Below are 24,219 nucleotides of genomic sequence, written 5' to 3'. Positions count from 1 at the left end.
GCATATCTGAGGTTACTGATATTTCTCCCGGCAATCTTGATTCCAGCTTGTGCTTCTTTCAGCCCAGCGTTTCTCATGATGTCCTCTGCATAGAAGTTAAATAAGCAGGGTGGCAATATACAGCCTTGACGTACTCCTTTTCCTATTTGGAACCAGTCTGTTGTTCCATGTCCAGTTCTAACTGTTGCTTCCTAACCTCTATATAGGTTTCTCAAGAGGCAGGTCAGGTGGTCTGATATTCCTATCTCTTTCAGAATTTTCCACAGTTTATTGTGATCCACACAGTCAAAGGCTTTGACATAGTCAATAAAGCAGAAATAGATGTTTTTCTGGAACTTTCTTGCTTTTTCCATGATCCAGCAGATGTTGGCAATTTGATCTCTGGTTCCTCTGCCTTTTCTAAAACCAGCTTGAATATCTGGAAGTTCACAGTTCACGTATTGCTGAAGCCTGGCTTGGAGAATTTTGAGCAATACTTTACTAGTGTGTGAGATAAGTGCAATTGTGTGGTAGTTTGAGCATTCTTTGGCATTGTTTTTCTTTGGGATTGGAATGAAAACTGTCCTTTTCCAGTCCTGTGGCCACTGCTGAGTTTTCCAAATTTGCTGGCATATTGAGTGCAGCACTTTCACAGCATCATCTTTCAGGATTTGGAATAGCTCAACTGGAATTCCATCACCTCCACTAGCTTTGTTCGTAGTGATGCTTTCTAAGGCCCACTTGACTTCACATTCCAGGATGTCTGGCTCTAGGTCAGTGATCACACCATCGTGATTATCTGGGTCATGAAGATCTTTTTTGTACGGTCTTCTGTGTATTCTTGCCACCTCTTCTTAATATCTTCTGCTTCTGTTAGGTCCATACCATTTCTGTCCTTTATCAAGCCCATCTTTGCATGAAATGTTCCCTTGGTATCTCTAATTTTCTTGAAGAGATCTCTAGTCTTTCCCATTCTATTGTTTTCCTCTATTTCTTTGCACTGATCACTGAGGAAGGCTTTCTTATCTCTTCTTGCTATTCTTTGGAACTCTGCATTCACAGGCTTATATCTTTCCTTTTCTCCTTTGCTTTTCACTTCTCTTTTCTCAGCTATCTGTAAGGCTTCCCCAGACCGCCATTTTGCTTTTTTGCATTTCTTTTCCATGGGGATGGTCTTGATCCCTGTCTCCTATACACTGTCACGAACCCCTGTCTATAGTTCATCAGGCACTCAATCAGATCTAGTCCCTTAAATCTATTCCTCACTTCCACTGTATAATCATAAGGGATTTGATTTAGGTCATACCTGAATGGTCTAGTGGTTTTCCCTACTTTCTTCAATTTAAGTCTGAATTTGGCAATAAGGAGTTCATGATCTGAGCCACAGTCAGCTCCTGGTCTTGTTTTTGCTGACTGTATACAGCTTCTCCATCTTTGGCTGCAAAGAATATAATCAATCTGATTTCTGTGTTGACCATCTGGTGATGTCCATGTGTAGAGTCTTCTCTTGTGTTGTTGGAAGAGGGTGTTTGCTATGACCAGTGCATTTTCTTGGCAAAACTCTATTAGCCTTTGCCCTGCTAATTCTGTACTCCAAGGCCAAATTTGCCTGTTACTCCAGGTGTTTCTTGACTTCCTACTTTTGCATTCCTGTCCCCTATAGTGAAAAAGACGTCTTTTGGGGGTGTTAGTTCTAAAAGGTCTTGTAGGTCTTCATAGAACCGTTTGACTTCAGCTTCTTCAGCGTTACTCGTTGGGGCATAAACGTGGATTACTGTGATACTGAATGGTTTGCCTTGGAAATGAACAGAGATCATTCTGTTGTTTTGAGATTGCATCCAAGTACTGCATTTCGGACTCTTTTGTTGACCATGATGGCTACTCCATTTCTTCTAAGGGATTCCTGCCCACAGTAGTAGATATAATGTTCATCTGAGTTAAATTCACCCATTCCAGTCCATTTTAGTTCGCTGATTCCTAGAATATCGACATTCACTCTTGCCATCTCCTGTTTGACCACTTCCAATTTGCCTTGATCCATGGACCTGACATTCCAGGTTCCTATGCAATATTGCTCTTTACAGCATCGGACCTTGCTTCTATCACCAGTCACATCCACAACTGGGTATTGTTTTTGCTTTGGCTCCATCCCTTCATTCTTTCTGGAGTTATTTCTCCACTGATCTCCAGTAGCATATTGGGCACTTACCAACCTGGGGAGCTCCTCTTTCAGTATCCTATCATTTTGCCTTTTCATACTGTTCATGGGGTTCTCAAGGCAAGCATACTGAAGTGGTTTGCCATTCCCTTCTCCAGTGGACCACATTCTGTCAGACCTCTCCACCATGACCCATCTGTCTTGGGTGGCCCTACATGGCATGGCTTAGTTTCAATGAGCTAAGGTTTCATTTACAACCTTGAGACATTCTTCTGATTTACTGTAATAACCAACTGAGAAGGACCCAACCCTGGAGGAGGAAACAACAGCGCACTCCAGTACTGTTGTCTGGAAAATCCCATGGACAGAGGAGCCTGATGGGCTACAGTCCATGGGGTCACAAAGAGTCAGACACGACTCAGCAACTTCACTTTCACTTAATAACCAACTGCATATAGCTCCCTTGCTAAGACTAGTGAGGGGGCAGTCTCCATCCCCCTTCTGATGTCTGTGTCAGAAGCTTGCTCTGTCCCTTTTTATACTTTAATAAAACTCTGCTACACAAACACTCTTGAGGGATCAAACCTGGTCCCTGGTCCTGAAGCTAAATCTTCTTTGGAGATCAGGAATTCGACATCATTCACCATAAGCTATCACCCTGAAGCTAAATCTTCTTTGGAGATCAGGAATTCGACATCATTCACCATAAGCTATCACCCTGAAGCTAAATCTTCTTTGGAGATCAGGAATCCGACATCATTCACCATAAGCTATCACTGCCTTGAAAAAAAAAATTGCAATGCACAGAATGTTCTTCCTGAAATTCAGATGTGGAAGCCCTAATCCCAGTGTGATGGTATTTGGAGGTGGGGCCTTAAGGAAGTGATTAGGTCAAGAGGGTGGAACCCTCATCATAGGGTTAGTGCATTCATGAGAAGAGGTAAGAGGTCACTCAGTCTTTCTACCACGTAAGGATAACAGCCAGCAACCCACAAGAGGGCCCTCACCAGAACCTAACCTTTCTGGCACTCTGATCTCATACTTCTATCCTCTGGGGCTGTGAGAAATACCTCTCTGATGTTTATAAGATACCCAGCCTATGGGGTTGTGTTATTGCAACTTGAGTCGACAGAGAGAGTCACAGAGTTCAGGAGTACTTGGCTCAAATTTAAGATCTCAGACTCCTTGGTGTCCCTCACTGGAGTCTGACAGAATATTGACCTCTCCTACCGTTGCCTGCTCCCCACACCCTGGGGTGACACCTCAAGGGGACTTCCCCATGCCAGTTGGGAATTGAAGATGACGTGGTGAAGCTCTGTCCACAGCCCTGGAGACTGGGTCTCCCAGCCCCCCTCCGGCCCAGCAGGGCATCACCTGTGGCTCAGTCCACAGTCTGGGGAAAGAGGCTCACACAGAGCTTGGAAGTGGATTTGGGTCACTTGGGGAGGGAACTGCAGGGTCCTGACTTCCCTTTTGAACTGTGGTGTTGGAGAAGACTCTTGAGAGTCCCTTGGACTGCAAGGAGATCCAACCAGTCCATCCTAAAGGAGATCAGTCCTGAATATTCACTGGAAGGACTGATGCTGAAGCTGAAACTCCAATACTTTGGCCATCTGATGCAAACAGCTGACTCATTGGAAAAGACCCTGATGCTGGGAAAGATTGAAGGTGGGAGGAGAAGGGAACAAGAGAGGATGAGATGGTTAGATGGCATCACCGACTCAGTGGACATTAGTTTGAGTAAACTCTGGGAGCTGGTGATGGACAGGGAAGCCTGGCATGCTGCAGTCCATGGGGTTTCAAAGAGTTGGACACGACTGAGCGACTGAACTGAACCGAGTACCCAGAATGTGGCATTAATGGAGGGGTGGAGGGTCTGGGTGACATGTCCCCTTGCGGGGCGTGTGGATGTGGATGAAGGAGAGCTACTGTGGGAAAGCCCTGGGCCCAGGGCCAGTGCCCACTGCCGGGGTCTGCGGAGGTCCTGATTACGAGACAAGCAGTGCCAGGTTGCCTCCGCACCCCACTCCCAAACCAACACGGTTCCTTTGTCCTCTAGCTTCTCAGTTACAAGGAACCAAACCCTCCCTGCCTCTGCTTCCCTGTTCCTTTTCCTTTTTCCCTTCCCAGTGTGTGCACACATGTGCACAAGGCACACACAGACACCTTGCACATGTGCACATGCCAGGCACTCATGTGCATGAGGGCACGCACACAGATCTGGGCCAAGAGGTAAGAGTGCATCAGGCCCCGAGGAGATATCCAGGACCATTGAGCCTCGTCCTCACCTGGAAGGGGAGCTGAGGAGAGGTCAGAGTCACACCAGGCACCCTCACATCAGTGTTCTTTGACTTGAAGGCTTTAAACTAAAAATCTGATAAACGGTATAGCTTTGCCATCTTCCCACTCCTGTGCAACCCCCAAGCCCCGTTATGGTTCTGCCTGTTTCTGCAATTTGAGGCTGTGTGGGCACAAACCAAGGGCTTTAAAGCAAAAGGAAACCCTGAATACTTGAAAGATGGAGAACACAAGCTCTAGGAGGTATCCCTCTCTTCGATAAAGGTAACCAGCCATTCGGACTAATTTTAAATCAACTTTGAAATGGAAAACTTCAGCCCAGTTACTGACAGAGAAAATGCTTAGGGAAATCATTGCAGGATATAAACTTAACAACCAGAGACATGTCTAGCAAGTATGGGCTCCACTGGAATTTCCTACTTCTTGCTGCTCTTGCTGGTGTAATGGAATAGTAACGTAACAGGAAAAGGGGGAGGGGAGGGAAAGCAGCTCTCTCTTTTGTCTATATTCCAGACTTCCGTCTGCTACTGGGCAGAAGATAATCAGAGTGAACTAGATACTGGCCTGTCTCGCGTGCATTCGGTTGGTCTCACGGTCAGGACCAAATTTCTCATGATGGATAAAAGGGGCTTGGCTCTGAAAACAGGAGAGGGGTTGCCGATTTGTGTGGCCGTGCTCTTATGCAGCGTCCACGCGGACGTGAGCTTTCCACTCAGGACCAGAGCCCCAGCTTTGCAAGCACACCGAGGTCCTATTGTTGGAAGTCTGAGATGCACACTGAAAGCTGACTCCTGCTTCAGCACATCCGCTGGCTGCTGACGCCTTATCTAATGCCTCATCGTCCCCCTACCCCCACCCCCAAAGTCCGAATTCTGTCCTGAAACCTAGACACTTTTCTGTGCTTCTGTTAGGCAGGAGAAAGGCACTCTAGACTGGATGCACTTCCTCCCCGACACCAAATCCATGGAGAGACCTTGCCAACATAATCCGATTGGCTGTTAAAAGGTTGACCTTGAGTAGAGTGTGTTTTAGCCTTAAGGTTAATTTTGAGAATTCTGTTTTCCATCTTTACAATGATGTGAAGTTGCAATTGAGTCTAAAATGTGCATCTGATGGTGGAAAATGGCAGGAGTGCCAGGGAGCAAAGGTGTGTTGGTGCCATCTTAGTTCCTTGATGTTTACGGTACACGGAGCTCCTTAGATGGATCTCCTTACCTTAATGGGGTGGGGGGTGGGAGGTGGGCTTCCCTGATCGCTCAGTTGGTAAAGAATACGCCTGCAATGCAGGAGACCCTGATTCGATTCGTGGGTTGGGAAGATCCTTTGGAGAAGGGATAGGCTACCCACTCCAGTATTCTTAGGCTTCCCTGGTGGCTCAGCTGGTAAAGAATCCGCCTGCAATGTGGGAGATCTGGGTTCGCTCTGTGGATTGGGAAGATCCCCTGGAGAAGGGAACGGCTGGCTACCCACTCCAGTATTCTGGCCTGGGGAATTCCATGGGCTGCGTAGTCCATGGAGTCATTAAGAGTCGGACACGACTGAGCGACTTTCACTTTTCACCTTAATGGGAGGAATCCCATACTGATGGCCTGTTAAGGATGAGGGGGTCTAGGCAGAAGGGAGCTTTCCTTCTCTAAGTTACTATGCTCATGGACAGCTGGAATGGAACCCACAGAATAGAACATGTTTGCACCTGCCTTTTCAGGGGCACATGGGAAAATACCTTCCAAATCCCAAATGGGACTTATAATCTTCTGGAATAAAACTGATTTTTGAAGCTGGGAGAATTGCTGTGTAAGAATTTCCCTTAATCCTGAAAGACTGAGAGCCCAGTCAAAAAAGAGAGCCCATTTCCCTGAAGTCATCGTTTTAAATGTTGTAGTTGTTCAGTCACTAAGTCATGTCTGTTTGCGACCCCATGGACAGCAGTACACCAGACTTCCCTGTCCTTCACCATCTCCCAGAGTTTACTCAAACTCACATCCATTGAGTCGGTAAAAAAAAATGACTGTTGCCTTTATTTTGTGGTGACTCTGTGCACGCTAATATATCTTGGATTAGAAACCCAATCTGACCATGATCTGGGGGGAAAGAACTTCCTGGGCTGCAGACAGAAGGCAGGGACCCCCCCTTGCTCCCCACCCCAGAGCGCCTCCTGCTGTGTGCCCTCTGGGCACTGCTTGGAGCAGGGGCGTCTCAAGGCCGAGCCTCCGGGATGGAACACGAAGGCACGGGAGTGGAGGGGTTAGCTGGAGGGAAAAGGAAAGAAAAGGAAGGGAAAGCAACCAACAATGTAAGCACATCCTATGTGCTGGCAACGGTGTGTCAGTGCTCGTACATATTATCTTTTAAAACTTCTTATCTGGGTACATGTTAATTCCATTTACATGGGAAGAAACAATCTCAGAGAGGTGACAGCCTTGTCTGGGTTCATCAGTTAGTTCCTTTCTGGAGCCAAAGGTCACTGGGCTCAGGGCACGTTCTCTAAGGGAGTTTGAGGGCGTGGAGGAGATGGGAGGCAGGTCCCCACTGCTTCTCCGGGAGCGCACGGCACGGTCCAACCACAGACCGAGCCTGGGGGAGAGGACACAGGGCAGGGAGGGCCTGTGTCCTCCAGGCCCCACCAGGAGAACCACGTGCCCCCATCTGAGTGGAATTTCAGGAAGTGTGCTGCCTGTTGTTGCTGTTCCGTCGCTGAGTCGTGTCTGACTCTTTGCGACCCCATGGACCGCAGCAGGCCAGGCTCCCCTGTCCTCCACTGTCTCCTGGAGTTTTCTCAAACTCAGGTCGATGGAGTCGGTGATGCCATCCAACCATCTCATCCTCTGTCGTCCCCTTCTCCTTTTGCCCTCCATCTTTCCCAGGGTCTTTTCCAAGGAGTCAGCTCTTCATCTCAGGTGACTGAGGAGATTTTAAAGAAAACCCATCAAGCTAGAGGATCCCAGACCATGAAAAAGACCTCTTCCTTTCTAAACATGAAGAGTTAAAAAAAAAGAAAAAGGTGGTATAGGTAAATTATGCTCTGGAGAAGATAAATGACAATAAATCAAGTAAAGAAATAATAATTTAAAGAAGGAAAAAGAAGGAATAAACAAAGAACAAAGAAAGGAAGAAGGAAAGAAAGTAAGAGGTTCGGGAGAGAGGAAGTTGGGGGAGGGAGGGAGGGAAATCCAGCCAGCTCTTCTTGGGCTCAAGAATTCTCCAAAAGACTAGGTGATTTGCTTCTTCCATTAACTACATTCCATTCCACACATAATTTCCATTAATTTAAGTACCAGTGGTGTAAGAGCCCTTGTGAAAATAGACAAAAATATTCTAAGAACAGGATGAGAAGGATGCAAATGACAACTTCTCAAACAATAAGTTTAGACTGCAGAGCAGCCTGGCTGGCTTGGATCTTGAATCAACACTCTGCTACTGAAATATGTAAAGCACATTGTCCACGTACTTCGTGCTTTATGGCTCAAAACTCTTTTGGAAATCACTTTCCATATTGCTTGTATCATCCATAACACATTTTCTGCATCATCTGTAACACATCTTTCTGATGACACATCTCTACCCTTTAAGGGTAGTGGATTTGGTTTCTTTTCTTTCTGTTTTTGAACACTTGAAACCGAAATTTGGTATGGTGAAGTACATTATCAACCTAATAACACTATTATAACTCCAAAATAGAATGTGATTGCGGGTGTGTATGTTACTCGCTCAGTCCTGTCCAACCCTTTGCAACCCCATGGACTGTAGCCCTCCAGGCTTCTCGGCCCATGGGATTCTCCAGGCAAGAATATAGGAGTGGGTGGCCATTTCCTTCTCCAGGGGATCTTTCCTACCCAGAGATCAAACCCAGATCTCCTGCATTGCAGGCAGATCCTTTACTGTCTGAGCAACCAGGGACACCCTTAGAATGTGATCACAATCCTCTCTAATTTTCTCATGTACTCAGTGAACTTGCTCCAAACACAATTTGAAAAGAAGACCTACAAATTACTTTTAGCAAAGCACTAGAAAATGCCTGTTTATAGAGATTTACATGGGTTTATATAAAACTATGTATATTTTCAAAAATCCTTTTCCCCATCACAGACTCAAGCAAGTTGCAAACTTTGACAGAGACCCACAAAAATTAACCATGATTTTGAAGTGTTCTCAGAGGGAAGTTGCTTTATAAATGACTGAAATGTGTTTAAACATTTCATTAAAACTATGCTAAAACATAGTTTGATTTTCTGACAAAATTCTCCTCAAAAAATAAAAATAAATCACCACTTAAAAAGTGATTAATGTATTCTATAAAAATTAAGCATACATCTACTTAACAATAAGTATTATGTCAAACTCAAATGCACTTTTAATTTATGAAATCAAATGTTGCCAACCAATTCATTTTAAGTTAAAACTACACAGAGCATCACCAACTCAATGGACATGAGTTTGAGCAGACTCTGGGAGATAGTGAAGGACAGGGAAGGCTGGTGTGCTACAGTCCATGGGGTTGCAAAGAGTCGGACATGACTGAGTGACTGAACAATGAGAGCAACAGAGAATACAGATAAAATTTTTAACATTTATTATTTTAATTTATTTATTTGACTGCACCAGGTCTTAGCTGTGGCACACAGGATCTTTAGTTGAGGGATGTGGGGTCTAGTTCCCTGACCACAGATGGAAACTGGGTCCTCCACGTTGGGGGTGTGGAGTCTGAGCCGGAGTCTGACCCACCGGACCACCAGGGAAGTCCCGGCTGATACAATTTTTAAATGACTTTATGGTTAATCAGCAAGACACTTTATTTAATTTGGTAAATTACAACAAACTGCTTTTACTGGCAGGCCTATCAAAGACCTAATTTAATGATCATTAACACAATTGGTGACCAAGGAAAGGCAGAGAACCATCACCCTATTGCAAGAAGAGCTCTCGTTATCATAAGGGGAATATGGCACCCCATGTTGCTGTGGATGAGAGGCTGGAAAATCTTCAGGGTGAGCTTGCCCTTTATCTGAAGGGCATATAGGCATCTGTGGGGCCAGAACACGAGCAGTTAACACCCCTCTAACCAAGGGATTTCATAAGAGGCTGCAGTAAAAGAACCTCGGATTAAAAGTCTCCTGAGATATCTATCTCCTTTCATCCCTGTGAGGCTAGAATGTCAAAGATCTGGATCTGTCCACGGCCCTTTCAGGTCCAGAACCTGCTGCTTCTCGGTGGCAGGAAGACAGCCCAGAGAAGAGAACACAGGGGGCCCGCGGGCAAGCTCTGACCTTGCCTGCCCTTTCATCAATTATAATATAAGGGGAAATCCAGCGGGTCTGTGGCCACAGTGCCCCATGAAGGGGGCAGCTGCACTTCGCTCTGTGTTCAGTGGAAGAGTCCATCTTAAGAAAACATTTCATTAAAAACACCACCCCCGCAAAAATGAGACAAGTATAAAACCACTGAGCTTGATCTCTTGAATCTGCCTGCAAGGCAGGAGACCCTGGTTTGATTCCTGGGTGGGGAAGATCCTCTGGAGAAGGGATAGACTACCCACACCAGTATTCTTGGGCTTCCCTGATAGCTCAGTTGGTAAAGAATCCGCCTGCAATGAGGTGATCCCAGTTCAATTCCTAGGTTGGGAAGATCTGCTGGAGAAGGGACAAAGCTACCCACTCCAGTATTCTGGCCCGGAGAACTCCCTGGACTGTATAGTCCATGGAGTCGCAAAGAGTCATTTTTCTTCTTGGAGGAGGAAATGGCAACCCGATACAGTATTCTTGCCTGGAAAATTCCACGGACAGAGGAGTCTGGTGGGCTACAGTCCCCAGGGTCCCAAGGAGTCAGACATGACAGAGTGACTAACACACTTGATCTCTAAGGTTTTTCCCTGCTTCAACATTCTAAAGGCCATGAAAGGGCTTTCTTGGTGGCTCAGTGGTAAAGAATCTGCCTGCCAATGCAGGACAAAGGTGTTTTCACTCTCTGATCTGGGAGGATCCCACATGCTGGGAGCAACTAAGTCTGTGCACCACAATACTGAGCCTGTGCTCTAGAACCCAGGGGCCGCAACTGCTGACGCCCCAACACCCAGAGCCTGTGCTCCCTAACAAGAGAAGCCACTGCAATGAGAAGCTTGTGCATGGCAACTGGAGAGTAGCTCCCACTTGCTGCAACAGAGAAAAGTCCACGCGTCAAACGAAGACCCAGCACGGCCAAAAACATAATTTAAAAAAAAAAAGTTTTTTTAAAATAAATAAAGTCCATGAAAGTGGGTGCATTTGGCTTATCTGGACTCCACCCCTATATCCAAGCTGAAAATTCTGTGGGCAAACAGAAATGGCTGGTCTTATGATGGGGATCCAAGGATAATGTTTGAACTTGATATAAATGGAAAGATGGTAGCAGAGACCCTCAGATTTGGGGACTGAAAGTTCCCAGCTTCCTCTGGGTCTCTGTTCTTCCTGGGACGAACTCTGGCATGGTGATGGGGATGGGGATTGGGGGAGGGACACAGAGAACACTGGGACTCGGATAAAGTCAGGATTACTGAGCTCATCTCTTGATTAACAGCACTGATGAAAATATTTTGCCTCGATCAAGTTCTCTCATCAAAGTCCTGTTACCATGCTTGCCACCAAACATCAGTCTCCCTCCTGCTCACAGCCCTGGATGTTACAAAACCTGGCCAACCGGTCCCACCACAAATACATCCTGTGTACCTCAGCTGGATCTTCAAGGCCTCTAGGTCAAACTTCACTGGATGTTGCCTCCGCTGGTGTCTCATCCCTTTTTGTACTCCTGAGTGTTCCGTCTAAGTAGATACCCTCCACTTCCACTTTATATGCTTATCAAGCCCAAGACACTTGGATCAACTTCTCCCCTCTGTACGGTAACATTTTTCTGTGTCTTGACTTGGCTCCTTTGCTATCATGTCAATAAGAAGCATCCTTCCTTCTTCCCAAACAGAAAGCCTTCATTCATTCCCTCAATTTTGTCCCCTCCTGTCTCCTCTGAGGCCCGAGTACATCTTATAACTGCTGCTGCTTGTAATTTTCTTTGTTCCTGTTATGACAGACATTGTATATTATAATTCTCCAACTAATAGAAAATTGCCAAAATTACCTATGTCATAAAAACATATAAAGATATCATCCATAAACAGAATGAAAATTTGCCATCTGCAACAACATGGATGGACTTGGTGTGTGCTAAGACAAACACACACACACACACACACAGATAAACATATGAGCTATGGTCTTTCCAGTAGTCATGTATGGATATGAGAGTTGGACCATAAAGAAGGCTAAACACAAAAGAATTGATGCTTTCAGAATGTGGTGCTGGAGAAGACTCTTGAGAGTCCCTTGGACTGCAAGGAGATCAAACCAGTCAATCCTAAAGGAAATCAGTCCTGAATATTCATTGGAAGGACTGACGCTGAAGCTGAAGCTCCAATACTTTGGCCATCTGATGCAAAGAGTCAACTCATTGGAAAAGACCCTGATGATGGGAAAGACTGAGGGCAGGAGAAGGGGGAAACAGAGGATGAGATGGTTGGGTGCATCACCGACTTGATGGACAGGAGTTTGAGCAATCTCCAGGAGATAATGAAGGACAGGGAAGCCTGGCGTGCTGCAGTCCATGGGGTTGCAAACAGTCAGACACAGCTGAGTGACTGAAAAACAACAAAGCATAACTCCATGAACCCAGGACATGCCCCCCAAAATCACCAACTGAGACCCAGAAGGGTAGATGAGACAGCAGCCACTATGTGACCCTCAAATGAGCCAGCTCACTCATCCTTGGGACAGTTCTCTGAGGTCTGCTTTACTGGTGAAGAAACAAGCTCAGAGGACTTGAATTGGCCCTACAAGGCTTGTATAGCACCTGAGCTGGGGTTTTCTCCACGGCGCTCTTGGCGATGGTTAAGTCTTGGTTATTTTGGGTGAGTGAGTGAGCCAAGGCCCTCCAGACATTTCCACAATCCTCCATCCCAGATGGGATGACTAGAGGAGAAAAAACAGAATGTGTAGGAGAGCTTGAGGAAGACTTTGATTCATGTCCATGAACTCAGCAGCGTAGACATCCACAGGGAAAGTGAAAGTCGCTCAGTCATGTCCAGCTCTTTGCGACTCCATGGACTATACAGTACATGGAATTCTCCAGGCCAGAATACTGGAGTGGGTAGCCTTTCCCTTCTCCAGGGGATCTTCCCAGCCCAGGGATCGAACCCAGGTGTCCTGCGTTGAAGGAGGATTCTTTACCAGCTGAGCCACAAGGGAAGCCCAGACATCCCTAGGAATCACCCAAAGATAAAAAACATGATTTCGAGTACATGGCCCCAGGTTCTTCCTTCTGTTGCTCAGTGTTCCTCCTTCTGCACCACTTTTGTCCAAGAAGGATGATGCCCAAGACCACAAGCTCCGCAGGCTCACATGTGCACCCCTAGCCTCAACCGTGCCCTCTCCCTGACCCGTTCTTTCCAGCAACAGGGCCTCTCCAAGGGCAGGGGCCTGGCCACCTTCCAGACGAGCCCGTGACAAGGAGAAAAAGAGCCCCTGGGCCACCATCCAGTTCCAAATCAGAGAGTGGCGGCGGGTGGGCGGCTGTTAGGGGTTCAGTCTTCTTACTTTAACTCTGTCTCTGACTGCCTTTTGTGCTCTTAAACTGAGCCTTCCTTTTAAAGGAAGAATAATACATTTTATTACAAACAAAACCCAAACCAGCCAGCAAGTATCATCTTTAGAAGAAAGACATTAGGGCAGCTTGAGAATAATGCAGAAACACTAAAGAAATCTGCACGTTTTGGTAAATGCACATGAATGTTTTAAAATTTAAACTGGGCAGATTTCCATGAAGTCTAATTGCTGCTAGGCAGGAAATCTACTGCAGTTGGATGATTTTTGATCATACTCAAGAGCATCGTGGGAGAAGACAATGCAGAGATACTTAATGAACCATGCTTTCCCTTTTGGGTCACTTCTATGACTCAGTTTTTAAGTGACTTGTTAACACTCATTCATTTGTCAAATACTTGTTAATAATACACAACATGGCAGGAAACTGTGCTAGGCACTGGCAATGCTAGGCAGTTTCTTTGTTAAGAAGATCAGAGGTTACTTGGGAGGAGAAAGCCTATTTGGGAGGAATAAGCAGAGCACAGAGGATTTTTAGGGAGTGAGACTACTCTATATGATACCATCATGGTGGATACACATCATTATCCATTTGTCCAAATTCATAGAATGACTGCAGCCATGAAACTAAAAGACGTTTGCTCTTTGGAAGGAAAGCTATGGCAAACCTAGACAGCATATTAAAAAGCACAGACATCACTTTGCCGACAAAAGTCCACATAGTAAAGCTATGGTTTTTCCAGTAGTTTCGTATGGATCTGAGAGTTGGACTGTAAAGAACACCAAACGCTGAAGAAGTGATGCTTTCGAATTGTGGTGCTGGAGAAGACTCTTGAGAGTCCCTTGGACTGCAAGGAGATCAAACCAGGCAATCATAAAGGAAATCAACACTGAATATTCACTGGAAGGACTGATGCTGAAGCTGAATCTGCAATACTTTGGCCACCTGATGCAAAGAGTCAGCTCATTGGAAAAGATCCTGATGATGGGAAAGATTGAGGGCAGGAGGAGAAGGGGGCTATAGAGAATGAGATGGTTAGACAGCATCACTGACCCAACGGACATGAATCTGAGCAAACTCCAGGAGATGGTGAAGGACAGAGGATCCTGGAGTGCTGCAGTCCCATGGGGTTGCAAACAGCTGGACATGTCTTAGCAACCGAACAGTAGAGTGTACAACACCAAGAGTGAAACCTTCAGTCAGACAGACAAAGACAAATATCACATGATATCACTTTTATGTGTAATCTTAAAAAATGATACAAATTATCTTATTTACAAAAGAGAAACAACTCAGATTTAGAAAACAAACCTATGGTTACCAAACGGGAAAGGCGGCGGAAGGTGGGGGGAGGAGGGATAAATTAGGAGGTTGAGATTAACATTAACTACTATATAGAAATTAGATAATCAACAAGAATCTACTGTATAGCACAGGAAATGCTACTCAATGATCTGTAATATCATATATGGGAAAAGAATCTGAAAAACAATATATATATATACACAACATATATATCCATGGGGTCCCAAAGAGTCGGACATGACTGAGCAACTGACCGACAACAAAATGTGCTGTGCTGTGCTTAGTTGCTCAGTCGTGTCTGACTCTTTGCTATCTCCATGGACTGTAGCCACCAGGCTCCTCTGTCCATGGGGATTCTCCAGGCAAGAATACTGGAGTGGGCTGCCATTTTCCTTCTCCAGGGGATCCTTCCGACCCCAGGGATCGAACCCAGGTCTCCCGCATTGCAAGCAGATTCTTTACCGTTTGAGCTACCAGGGAAGCCCAATAAGTGTAGAAGAGTTGGTAAAAGCAGATGAAAAAAAAAAAAAAAAGAGATGATGGAATGGGTCTTAGAACAAGCCCTTGGGAAACAGACCAGAGGTAGACTGGAGGTTGCTGGAGCAGGACAGGAAGGCTAGATAGGAGGTTGTGTGTGCATGCTAAGTCACTCTGTCATACCCAACTCTGTGTGAGCCCATGGACTGTTGTCTGCCAAGCTCCTCTGTCCATGGGATTCTCCAGGCAAGAATGCTGGAGTGGGTAGCCATTCCCTTCTCCAGGAAATCTTCCTGACCCAGGGATCAAACCCACATATCTTATGTCTCCTGCATTGGCAGGTGGGTTCTTTACCACTAGTGCCACCTGGTAGCGCCAACCCAGGTAGGAGGCTGATGCAGTAACTAAGGCAAGAGGTGTTCTGAGAACCAAGACAGTTTGCAGGTATAATGGGAAAGTGGAAACAGATGGAAAGCATGTTGAGATGTGAAATCTACAAACCTTTTGGCTGAATAAACGACGATGAAAGAAAAGGCAGAAGCATTTTTCCTGTTGCTGGCTCAAACAACTGAGTGGTTGGGAGGGAACCAAGGAGAGGTGGTAAGTTCAGGAGTAAAGACCGTGAACAAGGTTCGGACCCATAGAGCTTGAAATGTCTGTGAGTGTTGGAGTGGAAGGTCCCCTAGGAAGGTGGCAAGCCTGGTCTGCAGCTCTCCAGACAGGTCCAGACATACCAATGAGCAGACCACCAGGAGTGGCAAGTAGGGTAAGGAAGCTGAGCCAGCTAAGGTCAGAGTGCTGAGGACAACCAACATGGAGCTGAGGATTCAAAGAGGCAGAAGAGTAAGATGTATGCTGTGGAGATTTAAATATCAGGAAACTGAACAGAAAAGTCTGGATTTCTGACTTCTCTTGGATGACAAGGCGACTTGCACTTCGACGGGGCGACTTGCATTCCTGCAGGAGACCAGAGCTAAGTTGCCTTCTTTAGACAGGGCATGTGCTCCTTGGTCCCTAAAAATGCTTGTTCATGGTTGGCTTCACCTATTTATATGCAAGCTTGTCACCTGTAGACATTTGAGTTGGCAATTTCCAACAGACAATTGTAAACATATCTCTGGATTTGATTTCATTGTCTTATTACTGGAATGGGCAATTTTCTTTTTACAATTGAATGGGAATTGAAAGTGTGTGTGGTTTTCTTTTTGCAGTGTTGTCTGCATCATTAGAGAGATGCAACTATCAAATGCTAGAGTAGGAGGAAATCTTAGCAGTTGCTTAATTAGCCATTCATGCCACATATGGAGAATTTAAAATCCAGAGAAGGGCAGGGGCAAAGGCTAACTGAGAGTTGGCACTAAGCTCACACAATGGTAAGGATAGAGTTCAGGTCACATGGTTCCTACACCTTGGACTCTTCTGTTATGAACATATACTGACATGTTTCCTCTTAATTAAACAGAAAAAATGCATTTATATCTGGATGGGAATAAAGAGACACCAAAAATAAAAAAAAGATGTGTGTGGTGGAAACAGACAATTTTACATTGCCCTTGACCCTGTATCTCTCTGTCTACTTACCTCATGATCCTCCCTCCTCAATATATATATAATTTAGGTAAGCTCAATACGGACATCATACTGGAATCCATGTTAAATGAGTACCATCTGGAAAATAAATTTCCCCCTAATAGGGAAAGGAGTACGTCAAGGCTGTATATTGTCACCCTGCTTATTTAACTTATATCATGAGAAACACTGGGTTGGATGAAGCACAAGCTGGAATCAAGTTTGCCGGGAGAAATATCAATAACCTCAGATACGCAGATGACACCACCCTTATGGCAGAAAGTGAACAAGAACTAAAGAGCCTCTTGATGAAAGTGAAAGAGGAGAGTGAAAAAGTTGGCTTAACACTCAACATTCAGAAAACTAAGATCACGGCATGCGGTCCCATCACTTCATGGCAAATAGATGGGGAAGCAATGGAAACAGTGACGGACTTTATATTTTTGGCTCCAAAATCACTGCAGATGGTAACTGCAGCCATGAAATTAAGACACTTGCTCCTTGGAAGAAAAGTTATGACCAACCTAGACAGCATATTCAAAAGCAGAGACATTACTTTACCAACAAAGGTCCATCTAGTCAGAGCTATGGTTTTTCCAGTAGTCATATATGAACGTGAGAGTTGGACTACAAAGAAAGCTGAGCACCAAAGAATTGATGCTTTTGAACTGTGGTGTTGGAGAAGACTCTTGAGAGTCCCTTGGACTATAAGGAGATCCAACCAGTCCATCCTAAAGGAAATCAGTCCTGAATACTCATTGGAAGGACTGATGCTGAAGCTGAAACTCCAATACTTTGGCCACCTGATGCGAAGAACTGACTCATCTGAAAAGACCCTGATGCTGGGAAAGATTGAAGGAGGGAGAAGGGGATGACAGAGGATGAGATGGTTGGATGGCATCACCGACTCAATGGACATGAGTTCGAGTCAACCTCAGGAGTTGGTGATGGACAGGGAAGCCTGGTGTGCTGCAGTCCATGGGGTCTCAAAGAGTCAGACACAACTGAGCAACTGAACTGAACTGCACTGATTTGATCTGGAAATAAGTTAGAATATTAGATTGAGAAACTCCAGGAAGGAAGAGGGATGGGAGAAAGACATCAGAATTCTCTTGCAGGAGGAAATTAAGAAATGTATTACATCATAGGTTAGGAGGTCTCCCGCTGTGAGTAACAATTAGCCAGACCCCCTAGAAATCTGAGACAGACCACACTATGTATTCTTATCACCTCTCCACTGAGCCAAAAAAGCAATTAGATAGCCAGCGCCCTATCTGAAGTCTCCTGGACAATCATTTACACGTGGGCCATTTCAAGTACAATGCAATGCACAACATGATTAATATAATCCATACTGTCTCGTGTTATATATGAAGAGTAAATCCTAAGAGTTCTCATCACAAGGGGGAAAAAAATATTTTTTTTTCTTTTATTTTGTATCTGTATGAGATGATGGATGGTCACTAAACATTCTGGTGATCATGTCATGATGTATTAAGTCAAATCATGATGCTGTACAGCTGAAACTTAAGACAGTGCTGTGTGCCAATTACATCTCAACAAAATAGAGAGGGAACTCAAACCAGGGCTCTGGAACAACCTAGAGGGGTGGGATGGTGAGGGAGGTGGGTGGGAGGGGACATAGGTATATACCTGTGGCTGATTGATGTTGATGTTTGGCAGACACCAACACAATATTGTAAAGCAATTATCCTTCAGTTTAAAATAAATGCATTTAATTATTTTTAAAAAGTGTGGGAAAGACAACCAAATAATGTATATTGATGATTTTTAATAATCTCACCATCATAGACAGCTAGGTCTTAATTATTTATGGAAATGGGCTTTGGTAGAATTAAATACCATGAGAAAATAAAAATGTAGATCTATCTATTCTAAAAAAATTGGAAGAAAAAAAGTTTTTAATAAAATAAAATGGGCCATATAATGGAAGCCACCAACAAGTGATACTCATGGTCTATGACAGGTGAACGGACTGTGTAACAGGAGGGTTCCCAGGCAGGCTGCTATCACAGGGCAGCAGGTGAACTGGGCAGACCAGCTCTGTTTCCAGGCGAAGCCCCGGCACCTGCTCTGGTCTTGGTGGGTCCCGTCTGAGCCGTAGGGAGGTGGGCTTGCCAGGAGACAGAGAAGGCTTTCTGGACAGCCCCACAAGCAACGCTCCTAGAGGGATGGGGAGGAATCTCCTGAACCCACTGAGTCCTCTGAGAGGCCTGTCCTGGCCAGAGTGACTCTGCAGGAGCCTGGGCACATGTCACCAGAAGAGGTCCGGGTGGCTCTGCAGACAGTGCCCTGGCCACCTGCCCTGGGCAAGCCATGCTGTCGGGCCACGTTTATGCTCATGCCCTGGGGATGACACAACAGGGTTTCCAGTCCCAACTCTGACAGTTGCCTAGTCGTGTGACCCCAAGCAAGGTTGCTTAGCTTTTGGGCCCTGGATTCCTTACCTGAAGGACAGCAAAAACAGATGAGCAGAAAAATAAACAGGCAAATGCGAAAAAGAAAGATTTGTACTCAGTGATTCTCAAAGGTGGGTTCTTTAGTGACTTTCAGGCTGGCTGTTTAGGAAGCACTTGGGGAGTTTGTTAGAAACGCAGTGCTGGGACTTCGCTGGGGGTCCAGGAGGGCTCAGGGTGGATCCCTGGTTGAGGAATTAAGATCCTGTATGCCTCAAGGTGCAGCAAAAAAGTAAAAAAAAAAAGAAAAGAAAAAAATAGACAAGCAAAAGAAATTCAGTGCTAAAGACAGAGGGCAAGTTACTGACCCAGGCCCTGAGTAGTTCTGGGGCATCTCTATGTTTGATAAGCCCTCTAGATGATTCTAGCAAGCAGCCTGATTTGGAAGCCAGTGGATTAGATGATTACCAAGTCCCTCCCAGCTCTTAAAACATATGACTCAATGCATACATTTAACAAATGCTCATGACCAATTCAACAACCGTGACCCCAGGCCTAACAGTGGTCTTGCATTACTCAGATGTCGCTTAATGCTTGCCGATGAATAACTCTTTGCTTTTCAGAAAATGGAATGAAATGAAATTTAATCAGGGGTCCTAAAATAGACCCATCTCTCATTTCCCTTGAAGAAATTTTCTAAAACTGAAATAGAATGTCCGCAATGAATGTCCCTGGGCTCGGAGCAGGAAGGTGAGGGTTTGGCAAGTCCAGGGCTGTAAACTCTAATTCCACTCGGGCCTACTGGTTTGCAGTGATGACCCCGAGCAAGCAGGAGAATGTTTTTTCCCTTTTTTTTTTCCTTTTAAACTGCCTTTCTACTCTGTAAGATAGAAATAACAGTCATCCATCTATCTCCCAGGGCTCTTGGGAAGAATCCATATGGAATTTGCTATCAAGCTCATTCTTTACAACTAACACCACAGGACACGGGGTGAAATGTCACATTGCATTATTGTCAGACCCAAAGTGTCGATGGCTCAAAATGAAAGCTCCTGACTGAGAATTCCCAAGGAGCAAGGAGAAGGCCTTGATCATTTCCCAGGTAAGGCAGAGTCCAGCTTTAGAACAACCAGAGATAGCTTATCTCTCTTTAAGTGTGCTGGACACGGTGGGGGCCGGTCAGCCCGACCCAGGTCAGCAGATGCAACTTCCTCTGGCCGAACGTGCTGGCATTCGCCCCGACAGCAGGCCGGGTCAGCGGGGATGGAAAGAATGACAGCGTGTCCTTCCGTCTTCTTGAGGCTCCAGCTGATATGGAAACCGGCTGGCGCAGGCGGCAGTGGAAAGTATGAATCCATTCTTGCCTGGGGTTGAATGACTGAGGAATAATCAGATCGGGGCTCATGTTCAAATATCACTGCAGCTCACTTGACGGGCTCCCATCCAGACACGTCCTCCTGGGCTGCAGGAATTATGGGCTGCGGCTCGAGGCAGCTGGAGGGACAGCGCTTGCAAAGGCAGGCAGCGGGGGGAGGGGGCGAGCTCCCAACAACTGAGGTCAGGGAGGTGAGGGGTGCAGGGTGGGGATGAGGGTGACCGCCTGTGCTCCTCATGGTCCCAAGCACCCAGCTAGGCTCTGGAGTCTTCTCTAAGGCCGCTCACCATTGTGAGAGCCTCACTGTGATCCTAAGAGATGTAATGTATTTGCCCCACTCCCTGAATATTTACTGGAGAAGGGAAAGGCGACCCACTCCAGTATTGTGGCCTGGAGAATTCCATAGACTATATAGTCCATGGGGTCGCAAAGAGTCGGACACCACTGAATGACTTTCACTTTCACTGAATATTCATTGGAAGAACTGGTGCTGAAACTGAAGCTCCAACACTCTGGCCACCTGATGGGAAGAGCCGACTCATTGGAAAAGACCCTGATGCTGGGAAAGATTGAAGGTGGGAGGAGAAGCAGATGACAGGATGAGATGGTTGGATGGCATCACCGATTCGATGGATATGAGTTTGAGCAAACTCTGGGAGATGGTGAAGGACAGGGAAACCTGGCATGCTGCAAGTCCATGGAGCTGCAAAGAGTCGGACACGACTGAGCAACTGAACAACAGATGAGAGAATCCAATGGCACAGAGACTAAATGTCTTGACTGAGGTTGTACAGAGCAGAGACCCCCAAGCCTTGGCCTTTTGGGTCTGAAGCCTGAGACCTGGGAGCTTCCCACCACCCTGCTAGCATCACCTTTACACGGGTCTAAAACATCACTGTGAGCCATGGAAGAGCAGAGAAAGGCCAGCGACACAGGGGACATTTGTGAACAGGACAGGGAAGGAGGACGGAGGGGAGTGTTAGGCTAGAACTTCAAATACAGCTTTTAAGCCAGTACTAGAAGGACAGAGGAAAAAAAAAAAAACGCTGAGCAGTGAGTCTGGAGTTCTCGACCCTTCTAGAGATGTCTTGTCCTAGAGCTCTCCCAGAGTTGTCTCGGTCTCTGTGGGAAACAGCAACTAGACATGCACCCGCGCTGGAGAGTCTAAGGAACCAGTGTGTTTGTGCCTCCCATGTCATTTTGTCAGGCTGCCCTGGTGGCTCAGACGGTAAAGAATCTGCCTGCAGTGCAGGAGGACCCAAGTTCGATCCCTGGGCCTGGAAGGTCCCCTGGAGGAGGAAATGGCAATCCACTCCAGTATTCTTGCCTGGAGAATTCCATGGACAGAGAAGCCTGGTGGGCTACAGTCCACGGGGTCGCAAAGAGTCAGACACGACTGAGCGACTAACACTTTCACCATTTCGTCAGAGCATCTTAGAACTGAAAGGTGCCAGTGGTTTTAACGTCCCACTCAAATCAGGGTGCTGTTTCTAGCATCCCGACTGCCTCTGCTCGGAGAGCTCGGGACTGGGGTGGAGCAAGGGAGGCAGGGAATAAAGACTTCTTAAAAACAGAACGAAATAAAAATGAATATCTCAGAAAGTCAAAAGATGCATTGGTATAACCCCTTAAAAGATCTTGTCAATCTGAGAAAGGATACCCCCTTCTTCTCTCTTACTTGAAAAGTTTCCTCAAACGGAAAAAGAAAAATAAGAGGAACAAGCAGGAAGAGGAGGAAAGAGGAAATTCCCTCCCCTGCCAGTCCCTGCTTCTCCCCCGATTCTCGCCAGTTGCTAAATTCTGAACCTAGAAGCCAAGAGCCCCAAAGAAAATGAGCAGTCGTTCCCAGATGGCAATCCTGTTACACGTGACAAAGATCACTGAAAATGAAGTCTGTTAACACATCCATCACGTCACAGAGTTACCGTCTCCCCTTTCATGTGTTTGATGAGAACACTTAAGGTCTACTTTCTTAGCACATTTCAAAAAATACAGGAGTATCAACCACAGTCACCATACTGTGCGTTAGGTCCCCAGAACTCACTCATCTCATAACTGAAAGTGTGTACATTTGACCAACATCTCCCCATTTCTTCCACAGCCTCCAACCACCATCCTACTCTCTGTTTCAGCTGGAGACTGAAGATTACAATAACAGTGTGTGGGGGTGCTTAGTTGCTCAGTCGTGTCCAAGTCTTTGCGACCCCATGGACAGTAGCCCACCAAGCTCCTCTGCCCATGGAATTTTCCAGGCAAGAATACTGGAGCAGGTTGCCATTTCCTTCTCCAGAGGATCTTCCTGACCCAGGGAGCGAACCCTCATCTCTTGTGTCTCCTGCGTTGCCGGCTGATTCTTTACCACTTAGTCATCGGGGAAATATACATACACACACACACACACACACACACACACACACACACACACTAATAGCGTTATTGGCTCAACTGTGACTTACCTCCCAGATTCATATGTTGAAATCTTAACTCCCAGTACCTCTGAATGTAACTATCTTTGGAGATAGGGCCTTTAAAGAGGTAATTATGGTAAAATGAGACCTTTGGGGTGGGCCCTAACCCAATCTGACTGGTGTCCTTATCAGAAGAGGAAATTAGGACATAGACCATGCACAAGGCCAAGCCATGTGAAGGTACAGCCATCTACAAGCCACGGAGAGCGTCCTCGGGAGAAACCAAAGCTGCTGGCACCTTGAGCTTGGACTTCTGGCCTCCAGAGCTGTGAGACAGTAAGCGCCTATTGTTTAAGCTGCCTAGTCTGTGGCACTTGGATACAGCAGCCCTGGCAAATACCCAGAATCTCTGTGTTGTTTGAATCTCTGTAGGTTGATAAACTTAACCACACTTTATAGACAATCAGTGACTGGGTCAGCCACTGTGGAGACCTGAAGGCTGACTATTAAAAAACCAAACTACAGGGACTTCCCAGGGACTTAACTAGGAGTTAAGACTCTGAACTTCTACTGCGGGGGTCACAGGTTCGATCCCTGGTCGAGGAACTAAGATCTTGCATGGGGCTTGGTGCAAACAAACAAACAAAACAAGTACACATACAGACACAAAGCTAAACAGATTAAGAAGTCTAACCAAGAGCTACCTGTTTATTCCCAATTACCTCAGGACAACTTTTCTTTGAACTTCCTGCTGAGGGGGGCAGTGGCCCCAGCTCCTGTATGGATTCCCAAGGACAGGGCTGCTCTGAGACAGCTTGCAAGAATCCTCTGGAATGCCCAGCCTGCTGCCCGCCCCCAGGCAACAGTTTATTGAGTTTCACCTTTGCCAAGTGAAAAAGCTGGCTTAAAACTCAACATTCAAAAAACGAAGATCATGGTATCCAGTCCCATCACTTCATGGCAAATAGATGGGGAAAACATGGAAACAGTTACAGACTGTATTTGGGCTCCGAAATCACTGCAGATGGTGACTGCAGCCATGAAAAAAGACACATGCTCCTTGGAAGAAAAGCTATGACAAACCTAGACAGTGTATTAGAAAGCAGGCACATCACTTTGCCGACAAAGGTCCGTCTAGTCAAAGCTACGGTTTTTCCAGTAGTCACTTATGGATGTGAGAGTTGGACTGTAAAGAAGGCTGAGCACAGAAGAATTGATGTTATTCAATTGTGGTGTTGGAGAAGACCCTTGAGAGTCCCTTGGACTGCAAGGAGATCAAACCAGTGAATCCTAAAGGAAATCAGTCCTGAATATTCACTGGAAGGACTGATGCTGAAGCTGAAGCTCCAACACTTGGGCCACCTGATGTGAAGAGCCGACTCATTGGAAAAGACCCTGATGCTGGGAAAGATTGAGAGCAGGAGGAGAAGGGGACGACAGGATGAGATGGTTGGATGGCGTCACCGACTGAATGGACATGAGTTTGAGTAAACTCTGGGAGTGGGTGAAGGACAGGGAAGGCTGGCATGCTACAGTCCATGGGGTCGAAAAGAGTCAGACATGACTTAGCAACTGAGCAACATCACCTTTGCACAAATTCTAGACGTAGAAAAG

The 24,219-nt window shown here is 46.0% G+C and overlaps 1 protein-coding gene and 1 long non-coding RNA gene across 2 annotated transcripts in view; both read right to left on the bottom strand.

The window, feature by feature from the left end:
* Nucleotides 1–24,219, bottom strand: part of RCAN1 (regulator of calcineurin 1) — a 120,127-nt gene that overhangs the window by 62,456 nt on the left and 33,452 nt on the right. The window lies entirely within an intron of this gene.
* The window catches only part of LOC132345447 (uncharacterized), a 41,564-nt gene extending 17,345 nt beyond the window's left edge, over nucleotides 1–24,219 (bottom strand). The window contains exon 1 of the long non-coding RNA XR_009494749.1: nucleotides 1–24,219. This exon is cut by the window's left edge and continues 16,741 nt beyond it. This is a non-coding gene — a long non-coding RNA (uncharacterized lncRNA).

The sequence above is a fragment of the Bos taurus genome, chromosome 1, assembly GCF_002263795.3.
Source record: "Bos taurus isolate L1 Dominette 01449 registration number 42190680 breed Hereford chromosome 1, ARS-UCD2.0, whole genome shotgun sequence".
In the NCBI taxonomy this organism is placed as follows: domain Eukaryota; kingdom Metazoa; phylum Chordata; class Mammalia; order Artiodactyla; family Bovidae; genus Bos; species Bos taurus.
Note: the sequence above shows the minus strand (reverse complement) of the source record. Positions and strands in the feature narration are given on the sequence as shown.